General features: G+C 38.6%; 1 protein-coding gene and 1 long non-coding RNA gene across 3 annotated transcripts in view; one reads left to right on the top strand and one right to left on the bottom strand.

Annotated features, from left to right (window-relative positions):
- Nucleotides 1-18,346, bottom strand: part of PRKG1 (protein kinase cGMP-dependent 1) — a 1,246,601-nt gene that overhangs the window by 649,800 nt on the left and 578,455 nt on the right. The gene's annotated exons all lie outside the window — the stretch shown is intronic.
- Nucleotides 1,496-8,520, top strand: LOC120235958. The gene is made up of 3 exons (XR_005529549.1): nucleotides 1,496-1,973; nucleotides 5,795-5,913; nucleotides 8,422-8,520. It is a non-coding gene; the product is annotated as an uncharacterized LOC120235958 (long non-coding RNA).

Genomic DNA, 18,346 nt, shown 5'->3' on the forward strand with positions numbered 1-18,346 from the left:
GCAATGCAATCTAATACAACTTTCCTGGGCATATTTAATTACCAGGCTCCCTAATTACAAAATCAGAAGTGTTTCTTATGAGTGGAAATTTCTGGGTCTATATTTTTTCTAATTGAAAATCAGGGTATTGGTGTAACTGTGTATTGAAATATTCAGATGAGAAGCAAAGATGACGCCAGATGAACATGTACTGAAGGAGGCTTTATAACCACTCCTTGCAGCCTACATCTGGTTTGGGCATTGCGTTGTTGCATAGTCTTTCTTACTGAGGGCAGTCTTATCTCCTTAACCAGTCTGAAAACTTCCTGCAGGCCTAGCCACAGCTTACTCTTCTTTCTTTTGTCTTCTAACCAAGTACTAAAGCTAGTCACTGCTTACCAGATATTTACTGAGTAGAAGCATATGTATGATAAGAACCTCAAAGCTCAGATGTTTAATCTTTCATATGTGCTAGTTAACTTAAAAAGTTTTTATTCTGTCCAATGACAGATGCGGCCTTGAATTTCCTGACGGATTTCATTAGGCGAGGTGGTTGGATCGGTGGAAGTGAGGTGGTAATTTACTCCATGAATGAACCAAAACCTATTGATAACCAGCAAGTTTTATATCTAACACGGGGCTATCGAATTCCTCTCTCAAAGTCTTTTCTTAGAACGGAGACAGGACAACACCCTCGACACATACACACAATACTTTTCCTCACTAACTTCTAGCTCTTTGTCAAATGAGTTCACACAATGTTTTCTACTGCCCCTTCTGTGTATTTGGATACCGCCCATCCATGTTCACACCTTTGTCAAATCATCTGTCATTTTTAGGTTTAATACTCCGTATCCAGTACGCACCCTACAGTTATTTCAGGGCTGGCAATTGCATGTGTGCAAATCCCTGATACCTAGGAGTGTTTGGCACACATTAAGTTTTCATTAAGTTTTGAAAAAGTCAGCAAAGGCACCTAATTTCCTTTTCCTTTCTCTACTACTTACCGGGGAGCTAATGCCACCCCATGCCCTCATGTCTACATGTTGGGTTATCAAAGGGGAACAGAAGAGAACCACAATGCCTAGAGCTCACAGCTGTAAAACCAGCCCTAAAATGAAGACACGTGGCCCAGCTGTATAAACCTTTGTGCGTGATGACTCGGCTTTAGACTCCAGCTTCACATCCAGAGCACTGACAGTCACAAAGGCTGAGCAGTATTATAGAGAGAAGAATTGATTCTACTAATGCATGAAACAAGGGCAGCATTCTCATGCAAAGCAATTAGTTTTTGGCAAGGAAATCTCTGAGTAAAAGAGCAAACTTTTTTCTTGGTGACAGAACGATTTCCTTCATTTAAATCAAGTATTCTTTCCACCACCTAAATGCTTGGAGAATGTCTGGAAGTACAAAGACCAGTAACATCCTCTTTACAGGACTCATGACATCACAAAGGAAGGCGTGTGGCATGGAAAGGACATTAGCCAGAGGGTCCTAAGACGTCCGCTCTGGTTCCCCAAGTGGCACATATTCTCAGAGCGAAAATGGCCATGGGGGGCAGCCTCCCAAGCATGGATTTCCTCGTTATGAAATGAGAGCGCACAGAAGGAAAGCTCATCGCTGATGGATGTTTGCTCCCCTACTAACATCGAGATTTACGAGTTTGACCTCCTGCATGTGTTTGTGCCAGATGCCGAAACTAAAATAATTTCGCAAAACTAGCCACAGCTATGTTGATCTGATCACCACTGAACAGAAGGGGGGAAAAATCACAAATACACAGAGCTCTCTGGGGCTTTGAGAACGTATCTAACCCGCTCTTCACGAACAGGAGCTGGTGTGTACCGAAGTCACTCCTCCACGATGCTCACCTCGTCCCATTTCTGACTAAGGCCAAGGACAGCTCACAGATCTGGGATACTCCTACTTGGAAGAAATTCCTTTCTTGAATTCAAAGGCAGAAAGTCCAAGTTCCACAATCTCCTCTTCTTACGGTAAATGATACCATTTTCCTCCCTTTTACCATTTAACCATCATTTTGATTTCTTGACTCCAAATTTTGCCCTTGAATGTACAACAGTATTTCCAAAAGGAAGAGGAAAAGGAACGGCAGGGTGCCAAGCCGAGTAAATGCCCATTTTATACTACAAATCACACAGAATGAAGTGTTGTATTATTCTTTTTTGTTAGATATTGCAACAGAATTTATTTTCCTCCCAGGTAACTCAAACCTTTTCCTACGAAAGCTGATTGATACAAAAGGGTTTTTTAAAATCTTGTTTGTCTTTCTTGTTGCCCTCACCAGCAGTAGCTAGCAATGCTAAGTACATTGCAGATGGTTAACACTTGATAGTTGACTGACATGCTTATAGGGTACCCTACCTCATGAACATTCAGTTTGCAATTCACCAAAAGAAGATCATCCCTTTCTAGTTGGGTGATGGGGAATGGTTCTGAGACAAAACATCTTGATGTTCTCAGGATAAGTAAAATACAATTTTGATTTAGAATTTATTTAAAAGTTTTGTGCATTTAAAATATTCATAGCATCCGGGTCATAATCTCATGGTTCCCTGAGACCTAGCCCACCATCACTGATAGTGCAGAGCCTCTTTGACATTCTCTGTCTCTCCCTTTCTCTCTGATCCTTCCCGCTTGCTCGCTACCTCTTGCTCTCTGTCTCTTAAGTAAACTTAAAATTTTTAAAATATTCATAGCATCATTGGGAACAAAGGAAAATGACTATTTTCTTGAGCTATTATCAAAAGATGATTGTTGTAACTGATGTTTCAGATTTCTTACCATCTTGACCGAAAGTTCAACTCACATATCTGTATTGTTGTAATATCTATGGCATTGAAAAAGGGGCAAATTTTCTGACTACCTTCTTACTAACCAACTACTATAGAACCAATCACTTCAATTCCAACACTTGGTTGTTTTTCTAATCATAGGTTGGCTTATTTCAACTAAATAGTGGAACATATGTTCTTTACGAAGTCTGATTCCAACAAGAATTTGTTTTCCCAAGAAGACATCACGTATGAATCCTATAAGCAGTTCCCATTGTTAAAAACAGTAAAATCCACTTTGATGAGAATACTTTGGATATAAAAACCTTGAGAAAAACCAAGGAATACAGAGGTAGACTATTTCTTGGTCAGAACCTTCTGAGCACATGGCTGTATGGGCTACATCCTTGTCCCTAGCTCAGAATTTGAATCATTCTCTCCAGGGCCAGCTCCAGAAATAGCATTTTAAATGGCAGATGATCTTTAAAGTCTCAAATCTCTGTTCTAGAATAAAAGTTTCAAGATGCTTTGAGCCAGAGGGACAGATGAAATTAGAATTAAGCCAAATGAGCAGGCAATAGCATTTTCCAACATGCACCAAAACCAAAATATAATGTTAAGAAGAATGTATGCTGTCTACTCAGAACGTAAAGCAGTGGCTAGCATCCATCTGGACTCAAAAGATGAGCGAATGTTCAGTCTCTGATAAGTGTGTCAGGAAACAGTCTCAGTAGGATATGACCTGGCACATAATTTGATGGCCATCTCTGAGTCATTCTGCCTTTAACTTTATAGTGATGGTTATTACCTTGGGGGAAATTATGACAGTACAATAATCATATATAGGAGCATCATTAAGGAGAATGTTCTGGGCCTGTATGAATCCATATATGATGTGTCCAGTTAGGATAACATATGAAGAGCACTAACAGTTGATGAGTATGCTCTGAGTTTATGTCTATGGTCTCTCAAGCAAGCCTCAAAAATCATACTTTGAAAGGGGCACTTGGGTGGCTCTGTCGGTTGGGTGTCCAACTTCAGCTCACGTCATGATTTCACCATTCATGAGTTCAAGCCCCATGTCAGGCTCTGTGCTGACAGCTCAGAGTGTGGAGCCTGCTTTGGATTCTGTGTCTCCCTCTCTCTCTGCCCTTCCCCTGCTCACACACACACACACACACACACACACACACACTCTCTCTCTCTCTCTCTCTCTCAGAAATAAATAAACATTAAAAATTTTTTAAAAATCATTCTCTGAAATGGAATGTATTCTCATCACCATTTTCAAATGAGTCTGAGGCTTGGAGATGTTCTGAAATGTGTCCTGATCAAAACCAAGGTCTCTGGAGCCAGGATTAGTAGATCCAGTTTATTCAAAGATGTGTCCCTTGTACCATGCTGCAAGTTCCCCATATGTAAATACAAAGCAAGCTATGTATGTGTAAATCTATGAGACATTAATTTCATTACTCTCAATCATATGCTATTTCACACTAGACCACTACTATACAAATATTATCATTAATTTTTAAATGTTTCTTTTAATTATTTATTTCTGAGACAGTGAGAGACAGAGCATGAGCTGGGGAGGGGGAGAGAGAGAGGGAGACACAGAATCTGAGGCAGGCTTCAGGCTCTGAGCTGTCAGCACAGAGTCCAATGCGAGGCTTGAACCCATGAATATGAGATCATGACCTAAGCCGAAGTTGGAGGTTTCACCTACTGAGCCACCCAGGTGCCCCAGTAATTTCTGAATATTAATATATTAGAATCCCATGGTAGACAAGGGTCTCCACACCTTCCCCACTTTATCCTTCCATATAAGGCAAGGATCGCCATAGAAATACGGACTCTCTATGGACTCCTTATAATATACACTTGGCTTTTGGGCAAAGAGCTGAAATCCTGACAAAGAGTGAGAATTCAGTGTTTGAAATGGGTCATTTACTTTCCACAAACCATACAATACACCTTAAGGAAGATTTAAACTGCCGCTATTCATTACAGTTTTCCTTTAGGAAAAGTCCCTTTCTGCAGCTCCATTCCTCATGCTTTCCTTCTGGAAATAAAGTGAAATAAAGAAATAAAGTCTTTATATTTTTTAAAAAGTAGAGTTCAATGACATAAAATTTCCAGCCAGGAGGAGAAGGTCCTATATTATTCTGATGACAAAAATGAGGCCTCTGTAAGCACACTGTTCACAGAAAAAGCCTTCTGAACTGAACACTGAAGGACAAAATGAGAACCTTTTTAGAGATCTGAGTGCAGAGTTTGAGAATTAATCAAAGAGCTGACTCTCACATCCATATTTACAAAACACACCACCCCAAAATAACTCTATTTCTCTCTTGGGAAATGCTTAGTTTGTCTTGAGACCTGAATAATGACATGAGTCGAGAAGAAGGGAATACAGGTACATCCTTTTTCTCGGGTCTGAAACAGGTGTGAGAAATTTAAACGTATTCATTGAATTCCCCTAAGACTCGGAATATATATCATTAACTATTTCTACTTTGTTACCAATGTTTAAATTGGCTAGAAAGTATGAACATAACATGGGTATCTGATGGTGGGAAAAAATAGCACAAATACTATCTGCCGTCAGTAAGAAAATTACCTTCTCTATAAACCTGGGCTCAGGGAGTCTTGAAAATAGTTATTTTTAACAATTTACAGCTCTGAACTAAGCAGGGATAGAACCGTTTTCCTGGGACACTTTAGCACAGCTGAGGAAAGCTCTTACTTTAAGAAAGCTTTCTTAACTATGAAGGGAGAAGAAAAAGGCAATTGTACTTCTGCTGTGGCAAACACACCCCCACCCCCACCATCTCAGACCACCCTACAAAGAAACAAAGAACGAGTTTTCAACCAACAATTAATTGCTTCTTTAGACTCAAATGTTGAGAACAAATTCCCAGGACACTTTTACTTTTTTTGCCCTGCAAAGAGTATGGCAGCTACCATTTTTTCCTGCTGAACGGGCAGATTCACAAATCTATCTTGCCTCTTTTCTGCTACAGTCAATAGAGTCAAAGACAAACTTTCCTGACTCCTTGAGACGACCATTGTGTTTCCACGTGGGATCTGAAGTACAGACCATCCCTCCAGCCATCAGTGGGATACAGTGCTTACATCATAAGTGAGTGCACCAAACTTGTCTTACTCCTTTTCCCGGTTCGTTCACACACACACACACACACACACACACACACACACACACACGACATTCTATTATGGAATATGTTCAGTTGGGGCCTCAATATAATGCAACACCTCGGGAACACCTCTGATGCCCGAGTCTTCCTGCTGTCCGCATTCTGCCATCTAACTATGGGTCCTCAATACCTTTTGACCGAAAGGCTACAGCAGTATCCTAAATTAGTTTCTTCCTATCTGAATCCAAATGCCATCATTTAAAAAAAATTTTTTTAAATTTTTTATTTATTTCTGAAAGAGAGAGAGAGACAGAGTGAGCAGGGGAGGGTCAGAGAGAGAGGGAGATACAGAATCTGAAATAGGCTCCAGGCTCTGAGCTGGCTGTCAGCTGAGAGTCCAACGCGGGGCTCGAACCCACGAACCAAGAAATCCTGACCTGAGCCAAAGTTGGACACTTAACCGACTAAGCCACCCAGGAGCCCTGTAAATGCCATTATTTTATAGGAACTTGTCAAAACTACATTTCTGGAATGTCTATAAGCCTTCAGTGTCTCTCCATAGGCTAACAAATTAAAGATAAATCCTTTGCCCCCTTGGCATCAGAGGTGTCCACAATTCATACAACACCTGTCTTTTGTACTTGTTTTCTATGACTCTGCTCTGGGTCAGCTGGATACTAACTTGTACCTCTTCGGGATTCCTTATGCTATTCCTTCCAGATAGCCTGAGCCTCTACCCAAATTCTCCCTTTTCCTTAAATCCTTAAATAAAATTAAGCATTTCTTCCTTTTCTTTCTTCAAGCCACCAAGCACTTTATTGCTCTTTTAGGACTTTTTACCCATCGTGCCTTGAAGTAACATTAAATGAGGGCTTGTCTTACCCAGGAACCCAGACAGACAGAAGAGGCTCCATCCTTTTCATCCTCACATTTACTCATGGAGGACAGGTAGACAGTAAGTGAGTTGAGATGACCGGGCCATAGTTACAACCTCACTTGGTTTGTTTTCCATTCTGCAGGCTTGAGTTCCACCATCACGGGAAATAAGAATTAGTATCAAGGTAGGGGCGCCTGGGTGGCTCAGTCGGTTAAGCGTCTGACTTTGGCTCAGGTCATGATCTCATGGTTTGTGGGTTTGAGCTCCACATCAGGCTTGGTTCTCTCAGCTCAGAGTCTGGAGCCTGCTTCTGATTCTGTCTCCTTCTCTCTCTGCTTCTCCCTGACTCATGCTCTGTCTCTCTCTATCTCTCAAAAATAAATAAACATAATGTTTTTTAAAAAAAGAATTACTATCAAGGTATAGGAAGGAATATGGCTCTTTGCCTACAAAATTTCTGTCCAGGAGAACTATAATGTGAGTCACACATGTAATCTGAAATGTTCTAGCAGTAACATTGAAAAAAACCTTTTAAGAAACAGGCAGATAAAATTTTAATATATATTGTCTTTAAACCAATGTGCCCAAAATATTAAACATATAACCAGTATAAAATATTCATGAGATACTTTGTGTGTGTGTGTGTGTGTGTGTGTGTGTATTTCTAAGTCTTTGAAATCGGGTGTGTATTTTACACTTACAGTACATCTCAGATGGGACTATCCAGCATAGAAAATGACCAGTAGCTACAAGTGGCCACCATATTTGATAGTGCAAAGCTAATGCATGGATGATCACAACACTGATAAATCCATTTCTCATTTAGAAATATATTGTATTCTTTAATTATTCCCTTACCGGACTTCTCCTTAGATATGCATATGGTCCTGAATCTTCCTAGATAATCCCTGGTATATGTAAGTAAATGACTATAAAGGAATTTCTAGAAAGTGGGCAAATACCTGTATGTACAAAATACAGGTATTATGAAGTTTCCTTAGACAACCCTATTGTGCAGACAATATTAAAACTCCAATTTTAGTTTTGAATAAATGGAGCAAAGCACCAAATTGGTACTCCTTGAGAAATCATAACATGCAAATTAGATCTGCATGGGAAACAGATTGCTAGCGTATTGTATAACTTCACCAACATGTCTTGACAACATGAATTAGCTTTTAAACATTATTCTTTTAAAAATGGTACAGAAGAGCATAATCATATTTTAATCTTCTCAGCTTTATTTTCCTTAACAAGCTGCTCTTTCATGAAAGAATTTCCGTGATTATGAAGGAGAGAACTGTCACAGAAAAACAAAGTTCACCTCTTGAATTTTATTGTTGACTCTTGGTGTTTTATAACTGATAATGTTTATCTGTGACCCATCTTAGTGTGAGAACTTCTTAAAGACGCAGACGATACGTTTTGTCAAATGGAGATGTGATTACGAATTTGATACTGTACTTTGCTAAAAAGACCCTTCCTATCATGGGTCATTCTTAGGCTTACAGGGGGAAATCATTCAGTAAGAAAATCTAATTAATAGAAACTAATCAAATCTTCGCCAAACACCTGCCATAACATTGTAATGTTGATGACTGTTTTAATCCAATAGGCTGTGTGATGCTGGAGAAAGGGAGCAGCTTCAGGAAAAGGAAACTTCTGTCTCCACCATCCCAAGCTGACTTATCTGGTACAAGTTCTGTCCCCTCTGTGCACCTGTTTCCTCAACTATGAAATGGGCACAAGGAAATCTATTTTGCAAGATAATTATAAGAATTAAATGATAAAACATATGCTCATGTCTAATTAAAATTCATCGATCACTCATCAGTGATGTGTCTACCCCTTCTCAGTCCCGCTGGACACTCCATAAAGGTTGACTGTTGAGCAGTGCCACTCTTGGAATGACTTATGGTTTAATTGGACCTCCTCCCGAAAACCAAAGGGGTATTCAGGTTTGGGGACAAAATAACCATAAGTAGACTTTCTGGCAAGATGATAAATATGTGACTTCCAATTCAGTGGGACTCTAACAATGAAGCTCTCTTGAACTTTGGTACCATATGCCCTAGGACCTTCCTGTCACTCATTATTCATGCTACATACAGCAGAAGCTTAATTAAAATTGTATTGATTTTATTAAATTTTCATTTAAATTTCACTTAATTCACGTACAGTAGTCGCAGGTCCACAAAATAGTGATTCAGTACTTCCATACAACAGCCAGTGCTCATCACAAGTGCCCTTCTTAATCCTCATCACCTATTTCACCCCTCCCCCCCACACCCCTTCTGGTAACCACCAGTTTGTTCTCGAAGTTAAGAGGCTGTTTCTTGGTTGGCCTTTTTCCCCATTTGCTACTTGTTTTTGTTTCTTATATTTCATATATGAGTGAAATCATATGGTATCTGTCTTTCTCTGACTGACTCACTTCACTTAGCATAATACTATCTACCTCCATCCATGTCATTGCAAATGGAAAGACTTCATTCCTTTTTATGGTTGAATAATATTACACTAACTACATATACACATCTCCTTTGTTCATTAGTCAGTGGACACTTGGGCAGTTTCAATAATTTGGCTATTGTTGATAACGCTGCTGTGAACATCAGGGTGCATGTGTCCCTTTGAATTCGTGTTGCTGTGTTCTTTGTGTAAATGCCTAGTAGTGCTATTGCAGGATTGTAGGGTAGTTCTATTTTTAACATTTTTGAGGAAACTCCAGACTGTTTCCTGAGTGGCTGTGCCAGTTTTCACTCCCACCAACAATGCAAGAAGGTTCCTCTTTCTCCCCATCTTCACCAACACCTGTTGTTTCTTGTCTTATTGATTTTAGCCATTTTGACAGATGAGAGGTGATATCTCATTATAGTTTTGATTTGTATTTCCTTAATGATGAGTGAGGCTGAGCATCTTTTCATGTTTCTGTTGGCCAACTGGATGTCTTCTTTGGAAAAATATCTATTTATATCTTCTGCCCATTTTTTATTTGGATTATTCATCATTTGGGTATTGAGTTTTATAAGTTCTTTACATATTTTGGATGATAACCATTTATCAGATATGTTATTTGCAAATATCATCTCTCATTCAGTATACTGCCTTTTAGTTTTGTTGCTTATTTCCTTTGCTGTGCAGAAGGTTTTTTTACTTTGATGTAGTACCAATAAAAAATAGTTAATTTTACTTTTGTTTCTCTTGCCTCAGGAGACATTTCTAGAAAGACATTACTCCAGCTATATTGCATTCATTTTCGATGGTCTTACAAGTTAATCTTTTCTTCCCAATTAGATTTTAAAGTTTTTGAATGTGGCAACCTAGTAGTCTACTCCTGGAGTCCCTAAAGGGCCCTGGGCACAAAGTGACTCACAAGGTAGGCATTTAAAACACACTTTAGTTAATTGGCTGATATCAACAGATGAATTCTATTTTAACAAAGGGTATTGTATTGCACTTGGCAAACAAGGTCCACACCATTACAGTGAGTAACTCTGAGGTTCCATAGAGTTATTAAAGCAGTAAGGGAAACAAATTAATTAATGGAAACTAATTAATCCTCTAAAAATACCTGGGAAGTGTGACTTTAGAGTGGAGAAAGAAGGAAATGAAAGTAATTTGACTACAAATGTCTGATTAAGTGTGAGAGTTAGGGAGAGAGTGTGCTCCATGGAATTCCAGTTCCTACCCTGACTATAATTTCTATCCCATGAAGAGATTTGCAAAGCCTAACTAAACAGGATGCTCATTTCAAACAAGAGAGTGAGAAAGTTGCTGTAAATGTTACACAATGTGCCGCACCATTAAATATTGTGAATCAATCTTACAAAACACGAAAGCTGCACTGCCAAGTTTAGTTTGCTTCTGCTCTATGACGGTATATATGCAAACCTTAAGGGCACCCAAGGAATAATTCATTCTATTCATAATAAAATGATTTTCTGCCTCAGTTAGCTGTGTTCCAGTAATTGTTTCAAAATTAACTTGACATTTGCTCATGAAATTTTAAGCCACCGAAGACCAGGGTAAATGGCACACTCTGCAGTATGCTCCATGTAAGAAAAAAAAAATTTATCATCCCCCACCCTTTCTCTCTGCCTCTCTTTGCTCCTGTTTGTAAGTTTTTCCAGGACACATGGTTTGTCTCCTCTCTTGTGGGAGAAGTCATCCTATCAGTATCTGATTAACTTTGTATCCTACATAACAAGTGGTACAGTCACTTGGAAACACAAACACACACACACACACAGATTTGTGGAAAATTATTAACACCTAGGATTTCCACAATTATATACTGTGCATCCAATAACTGCCAAGCACTGTTCTGGGTGTTGTGTATACACACAAATGCAATTGACCAAACTCTTGCATTCTTATTTCTACTGGGCACATGGTACTGATTGTAGTTGACAATAACTGACCAGCAATCAAATAAGGAAGCTGATTTTAGTTATTAGTAGGTGCTGTAAGGAAAGGGAGAGAGGATAATATGTTAAAGAATGATGTGTTTTGGGTAGGGTGTACTCTACACAGCATGGTTAAGACAGACCTCTTTGGAGCCAAGATGATGAAACTCAGAAATCAATGAAAAGAAGTGAAGTATGAGAAGGTCTGAAGAAAGACCCTTTCGGTGGTGGAATATTTTATGAAAAGGCCTTGAGGCAAGGAACAAAAACAAAGAATAAGGAGTAAGTGTGGCGGTAGTGTAAGGGAATATTAGATGGTGGAGAGGAACTGAGAACATTAAAACTCGTAAGGCACTTGTGGGGATGGGCACTGGGTGTTGTATGGAAATCAACTTGACAATAAACTATTTTTTAAAAAAGTAACATAGATTGCTGGATACAAAATTATACAAAAATCAGCTGCATTTTTATATACCAAAAATAATTGGAATTTTTAACTTAAAAAGGATGCCATTCAGAATAGTGTCAATAAACATATAAAATGCCTATGAATAGAATTACCAAATCATTCAAAACAAACAAACAGAAAAAAACTCGTAAGTCACTGAAGGGATATGAGTCTGAATGCAATGACTTAAAGCGTTTTAAGCAGGGATGAAGACCACCAGTACCTGAATAAGGTTGTTTCAGAAGACTTCTCCACCTACTATATGAAGACAGAATGGAGGCAACATGAAGAGGAGATGGTGGTTTGCCTGGAACGCCCAGAGAAGAAGAAAGGGAGGTGTACTGAGTGTGTGTTTCGGTAGACTGGGTGTCATGGGAGGAGGGGGGAAAAGGAGCCTCAGGATGATTCTGTGGTTTGGGTCCAAACAGCAGTGCAGATGGAAGCAGATACTTCCATTTACTGAGATGGCGACAGATGAAGAAGGGAAAGTTAAACAGTTTTATCATCAATATCGGGGTGGTAAGTACCACTTCAAAGTGTCATTGGTAATTTCATTGGCAGAAAATGGAGACTCAGGAAGATTAAGGAATATGCCTGAATTCACACATTTTGAGCTGGAATTTGAAGAAACTGCCTGATTTTTAAAGCCCAGGCCTTCCTAATTCACTTCATCTGGCCTTCTTTGCACCCATTTTTAAAAGAATAAAAAGCCGAACGGACCAATGTTCAGATTACAAAATGGATCACTGCTGCCACTGTTTTTCTATGTGCTCTCCTCTATAGAAACAGGATTTTATCTGTAAAAATGCATTCTACATATGGTGATTTAATATAACACGACATAAAGTGAAAATCAAGTGTAGTTTCAAGTGAATGTAAATCATGCCAGCTTGCATCATTACAGATGAAATGGGTTCAAAACACTGAAAAGGTAAAACAGGTATGATCCTGATTGATTTACACAAAGTGTCTGGAAACCAAATGCGGAAGTACTCAGAATTCTCGTATTATGAACTAGAAATCGTCACATCCCTAGGAATACCCAACAAATTCTTCATTCATGTCTTACAGCTTACTTGTATTTATAAGCACCCGGTCTCCACAGCAGAGATCACAGGTGAGTTCTTCGGGGCCCTTCTAGCAAGAAGAGAGTACAGGCACCTGGGTGTCTCAGTCAGTTGAGAGTCTGACTCTTGATCAGCTCAGGTCATGATCTCATGGTGGTTTGTGGTTCGAGCCCCACATCAAGCTCTGTACTGATGACAGAGCCTGCTTGGTATTCTGTCTCCCTTTCTCTCTGCCCCTCCCCTGTGTACACTTTCTCTCTCACCTTCTCCAAATAATAAACTTTTTTTTTAAAGAAGAAGAGATTGTATTTTCTCAGAGAAAATACTCTAATACAGTAATTAGACTTCCCCAGGGGACCCAATTTATTATTTTTTTCAGTTGCATTAATTTAAAACCTAATCTCTCAATTCTAAAATATTGTTTCTATGGGGCACCTAGGTGGTTCAGTCGGTTGAGCATCCAGCTTTGGCTCAGGTCATGATTTCATGGTTCATGAGTTCAAGCCCCACATCAAGCTGGCTGCAGTCAGCACCAAAGCCTGCTTCAGATCCTCTCTCCCCGTCTCTCTACCCCTCCCCTGCTTGCACTCTCTTAAAAATAAATGGATATTTTTTTTTTAATATTTTTATTTATTTCTAGGAGAGAGAGAGAGAGAGACAGCGTGAGCAGGGGAGGGTCAGAGAGAGAAGGAGATACAGACTCTGAAATAGGCTCCAGGCTCTGAGCTGGCAGTCAGCACAGAGCCCGACGCGGGGCTCGAACCCACGAACTGTGAGATCATGACCTAAGCGAAAGTCAGACGCTTAACCGACTAAGCCACCCAGGCGCCCCAAAATAAATGGATATTTTAAAAAAATCTTTAAAATATCGCTTCTAGGTAAATATTTGTTCCAATTCCAAACACGATGATTTTGTGGGCTATTTCAAAGATAAGATCAGCTTATTCTTTTGAAAAACATCCCCATCACTTTGTTGGTAGAAGTAGAGGGTAGATGAAATAGGTGCAGTGTACACTATTAAACAGGTAGAACAGACACCATCCTGTGCATCAAGCAGGTGATGGTTTAATTATTTCACCTTACTTGGTAGATCTTTGTGAATACAAAATTCAAAAAAAAAAGCCAAAGACACAAATCCTATTTACCATAAAATAATTTGGAAAGATCATAGTTTTAATGTATACAGTGAGAATATAATTTCCTATAGCTAAAGGGAAATATTGACCCCAAAGTTAATCTTTTTCTTTCTTATGAAAGAAAAAAAAGGTTGTTTAAGTATAATAAATTAATGCAGGTAAGTGTTGAACAAAACTCAACTCTGTTTCATAAAAAAAAAAAGTTTTTGATGCAAGGGAAACAAAAGCAAAAATAAACTATTGGTACCAAACAAAATAAAAAGCTTCTACACGGTAAAGGAAATGATCAAGAAAACAAAAAGAAACTACTGATTGGGAGAAGCTATTTGCAAATGTTATACATGATAAGGAATTAATATCCAAACTATGTCAATAGTCATATAAAAGTTATAAATAACTTACACAGCTCAACACCAAACAGCAAACCACCCAATTAAGAACATAGGCAGAGGACCTGAAGAGATATTTTTCCAAAGAAGACATCCAGATGGCCAACAGACACACGAAAAGATGCTTGACATCGCTCTTCATCAGGAAAATACAAATCAAAACTGCAATATCACCTCACACCTGTCAGAATGGCTAAAATAAAAAAAATTTTAAACCAAGAAATAACAAGTGTTGGCCAGGATGTGAAGAAAAAGGAGCCCTTGTGCACTCCTGGAGGGAATGCAAATTGGTACGGTCACTGTGGATGACAGTATGGCGGTTTGTCAAACAATCAAAAATACAAATACCAGATGACCCAACGATTCCACTACTGAGTATTTGCCCAAAGAAAACAAGAACAGTATTTTGAAAAGATATATTAACACTTATGTTTATTGCAGCATTAATTACAGTAGCCAAGAGACAGAAGCAATCCAAGCATCCATCAATAGACAAATGGATAAGGAAAATGTAGCGTGTATGTACGTGTGTATTACACGCACACACACACGGATATTACGCAGCCATAAAAAGGACGAGATCATGCCATTTGTGACAACAGGGATGAACCTAGAGGGTGTTATGCTAAGTGAAGTACGTCAGAGTGAAAAAGATAAATATCCTATGATTTCACTCACGTGTGGAATGTTAAAAAAAAATGAACAATCAAACAGCAGAATCAGACCTATAAATACAGAGAACAAACTAATGGTTGCCAGAGGACAGGGAAGTGAGGGATGGGTAAAATGGCTCAAGGGGAGAGGGCGATACAGGCTTTCGGTAACCGAATGAGTTGTGGGAACAAAATACAGAGCCCTAAAAATTGGGTCAATGGTGACATACTATCACTATGTGGGGACAGAAAGGAGCTGTGTTGTGAGGACAGCACAGTGTGTAACTTGTCCCATCACTATAATGTACACCTACAACTACTGTAACACTGCATGGTCACCATACTCATATGAAGACAAAATCTGGAGGTCAGTTTTGACTCAGGTCATGATTTCGCCACTCATGGGTTCAAGCCCCGTGTCAGGCTCTGTGCTGACAGCGTGGAGCCTGCTTGGGATTCTCTCTCTCTCTGCCCCAATTCCACTTGCTCCCTCTCTCACAAAGTAAACAAACAAATATTAAAAACAAGAAAATACAAGGACAAATGGGATCCTGATCTCCAGAAATTTTAAGTATGAAACAAAATCTAAAAAGAGTAGAGTTTCTCAAGCCACTCATCACATTTAAAAATTTAGGCTGCTGTGGGTGGGGGGATGGGCTAAATGGGGGACAGGCACTAAGGAGGGCACTTGCTGGGATGAGCACTGGGTGGTACGTAAGAGATGGATCACTGGGTTCTATTTCTGAAGGTACCACTCTACTGTATGTTACTAACTTCAATTAAAATAAATAATTTTTTTAAATAAAAACACAAGAAAAAAGGAGGAAAAAAATTCAGGCTATTAACTTGGCCAGTTAAAGGTAAGACTGCAGAGTAAAAAGGCAATTTTTGTGAGAAGTGACACTTACCAATAATCTAACTGAATTATGCTTGGATTTATTTATCAGAATCTATCACAAAATTTGATAGAAACATGGAGAGAAGAGAATAGGCATGAAGGGCACTATGTCACTCTGTCAACAATTCTCTAGAAGGAGGGATTTAATAGACTAAGTAAATTATAAACCTGCAGACCGTTTTTGTACCTGGAAGGTGAACATAATAGGAGAAGCCTAAGAAGCACCAAATCTGTCCATTTCAGTGTGGCCAGACAGTCACAGAGAAAAATTCCAAGTGATTTAGCATCTCCATTAATAAACCGAAGTAGAAAAATGTGGATGTCAGCTGAATATATTGAATGATATTCCAGGACGCATGAAAAATGCGTAGGACAGGAACTAAGCCAGTGACCAAGGATAAAATATGGATTAGGCAAATGGAAACACCACAAGGAACCAGAAGAAACATTGCTAATCAAAACTAAGAGAAACAAACTTAGTGAAGTCAGACTTTGAATATTTTTTTTTTATTACAGGAGGGCACAATGTTCCAAATATCTCATTGCATAGAGCCTGACAGACTCTCAAAATCCACTTGTAAGTGGTAAGAGTGACAGAAATGGAGAAATGAAATTCAAAACTTATTTATATCCCCAATCAAGATGAAATGTCAATAATGTGCCTGTCTGGGAGCATTAAACATTAAGGATTCTGTTAATACACAAAAATAAATGCATATAACTGGAGGAAAACCAAACAAAAATAGTGCAATTGCAGAACATTAAAATGATATGATTGATTTGAAAAGTAGAAACACTATAGATTATCTAAAACTTTAAGACACCATCTTAAACTTGTTGGTAACAAACTTTATTGATTCAAGCACGATATTTCTTTTTTTTTTTAATTTTTTAATGTTTTATTTATTTCCAGGAGAGAGAGAGAGACAGCGTGAGCAGGGGAGGGTCAGAGAGAGAGGGAATCACAGACTCTGAAACAGGCTCCAGGCTCTGAGCTGGCAGTCAGCACAGAGCCCATTGCGGGGCTCGAACCCCCGAACTGCGAGATCATGACCTAAGCGAAAGTCCGGCACTTAACCAACTAAGCCACCCAGGCGCCCCCACAAGTACAATATTTCTAAGAAAGGCATTGGATTTTGAAGAGAATAACAGAAGTCAAATAGGAAGCTATCACTGAATCTGCTAATTACTATGGGATTCCAAATGTGCAGGCTTGAAAATATACTGTCTGATCACAAATCTACTTAAAAATCCAAATTTACCAATTCCCTAAACAGACACATATGACAATAAACATGAAAATAACTCCAACCTCAACAATCATAATCAAATTAGCCAAAAAAATTATTGATATAGCCTAATTTTGGAAAGGACATTTAGAAATGGGATCCTGCTTATGGAGCCTGGGTGGTTCAGTGGGTTAAGCATCTGACTCATGGTTCTGGCTCAGGTCATGATCTCACAGTTCATGAGTTCTAGCCCCACAACGGACTCTATATGGGATTCTCTGTCTCTCCCTCTCTCTCTCTGTCCCTCCTGCCATTTGCTTTCTAACATAAAAAAATAAAAATTTAAAAATAAAGGAAAGAAATGGGATCCTGCTTATTGATATCCTTGGTGGGAAAATACATTTGCTCAACCTTTGTGTTCAGCTGCTTAGAAGGATGTTCCACAATATAAAACAGGTATATCAATTTGCCTTCTGTTCCCACTAGAACTTACCCTAAAATTAAAAAAATCTCAGAGTATATAAAGGGATACATAAAACGATGTTCCAGGGAATTTCTATTTATTCATAGAATAAAACACATATTCATCAATAAGACCCTTTTATAATATATATAATGTAATATTATATAGCCTCATAATTATGTACCTCTATCTTTTTCTATATAGAAAGGAGGTGTGAGACACTGTTGAACAAAAAGTAGTTTATATAACAACCTACACAAGAACTCATATATATATATATATGTATATAATTTTGTACAAATGTATATGTACATGCATACAAATATTTGTATAGTCTTAAAGCATACAGATATTTACAAAGTCTTAAAGCCTGATTACAGGGAGTTGTGAAATTGGGTTGAATTTATGTAAATATACTGTTCGAGAATCACAGTTTAGAAGTCAGGGTGCCTAAATTCATATTTCAACTGAAGCTTTGACTCTCAAAAACCACCATTTTTCTCATCTGTGATCCAGAAATAACAATACCTACTTCATGACATAGCATTTGAGACAAATACATGGCACACAGTAATGCCTATTATTAGTTGCTTTGGGTACATTCTTTATTGTATGATTTTCATAACAGTGGACATTTTTTATCATCTCTGTACACTATTTTACTCAAATACAATTTTAATGAAAAAATTACCTTTGCATAATCAACGTTTGTAAGTGTCAACATTTATCTATTTAAAAAATTATTCTAGGGGCGCCTGGGTGGCTTAGTCGGTTGAGCGTCCGACTTTCGCTTGGGTCATGATCTCACGGTTCGTGGGTTCGAGCCCCGCGTCGGGCTCTGTGCCGAC

Source organism: Hyaena hyaena, unplaced genomic scaffold (assembly GCF_003009895.1).
Source record: "Hyaena hyaena isolate Hyena2069 unplaced genomic scaffold, ASM300989v1 scaffold_141, whole genome shotgun sequence".
NCBI classification, from domain to species: Eukaryota; Metazoa; Chordata; class Mammalia; order Carnivora; family Hyaenidae; genus Hyaena; species Hyaena hyaena.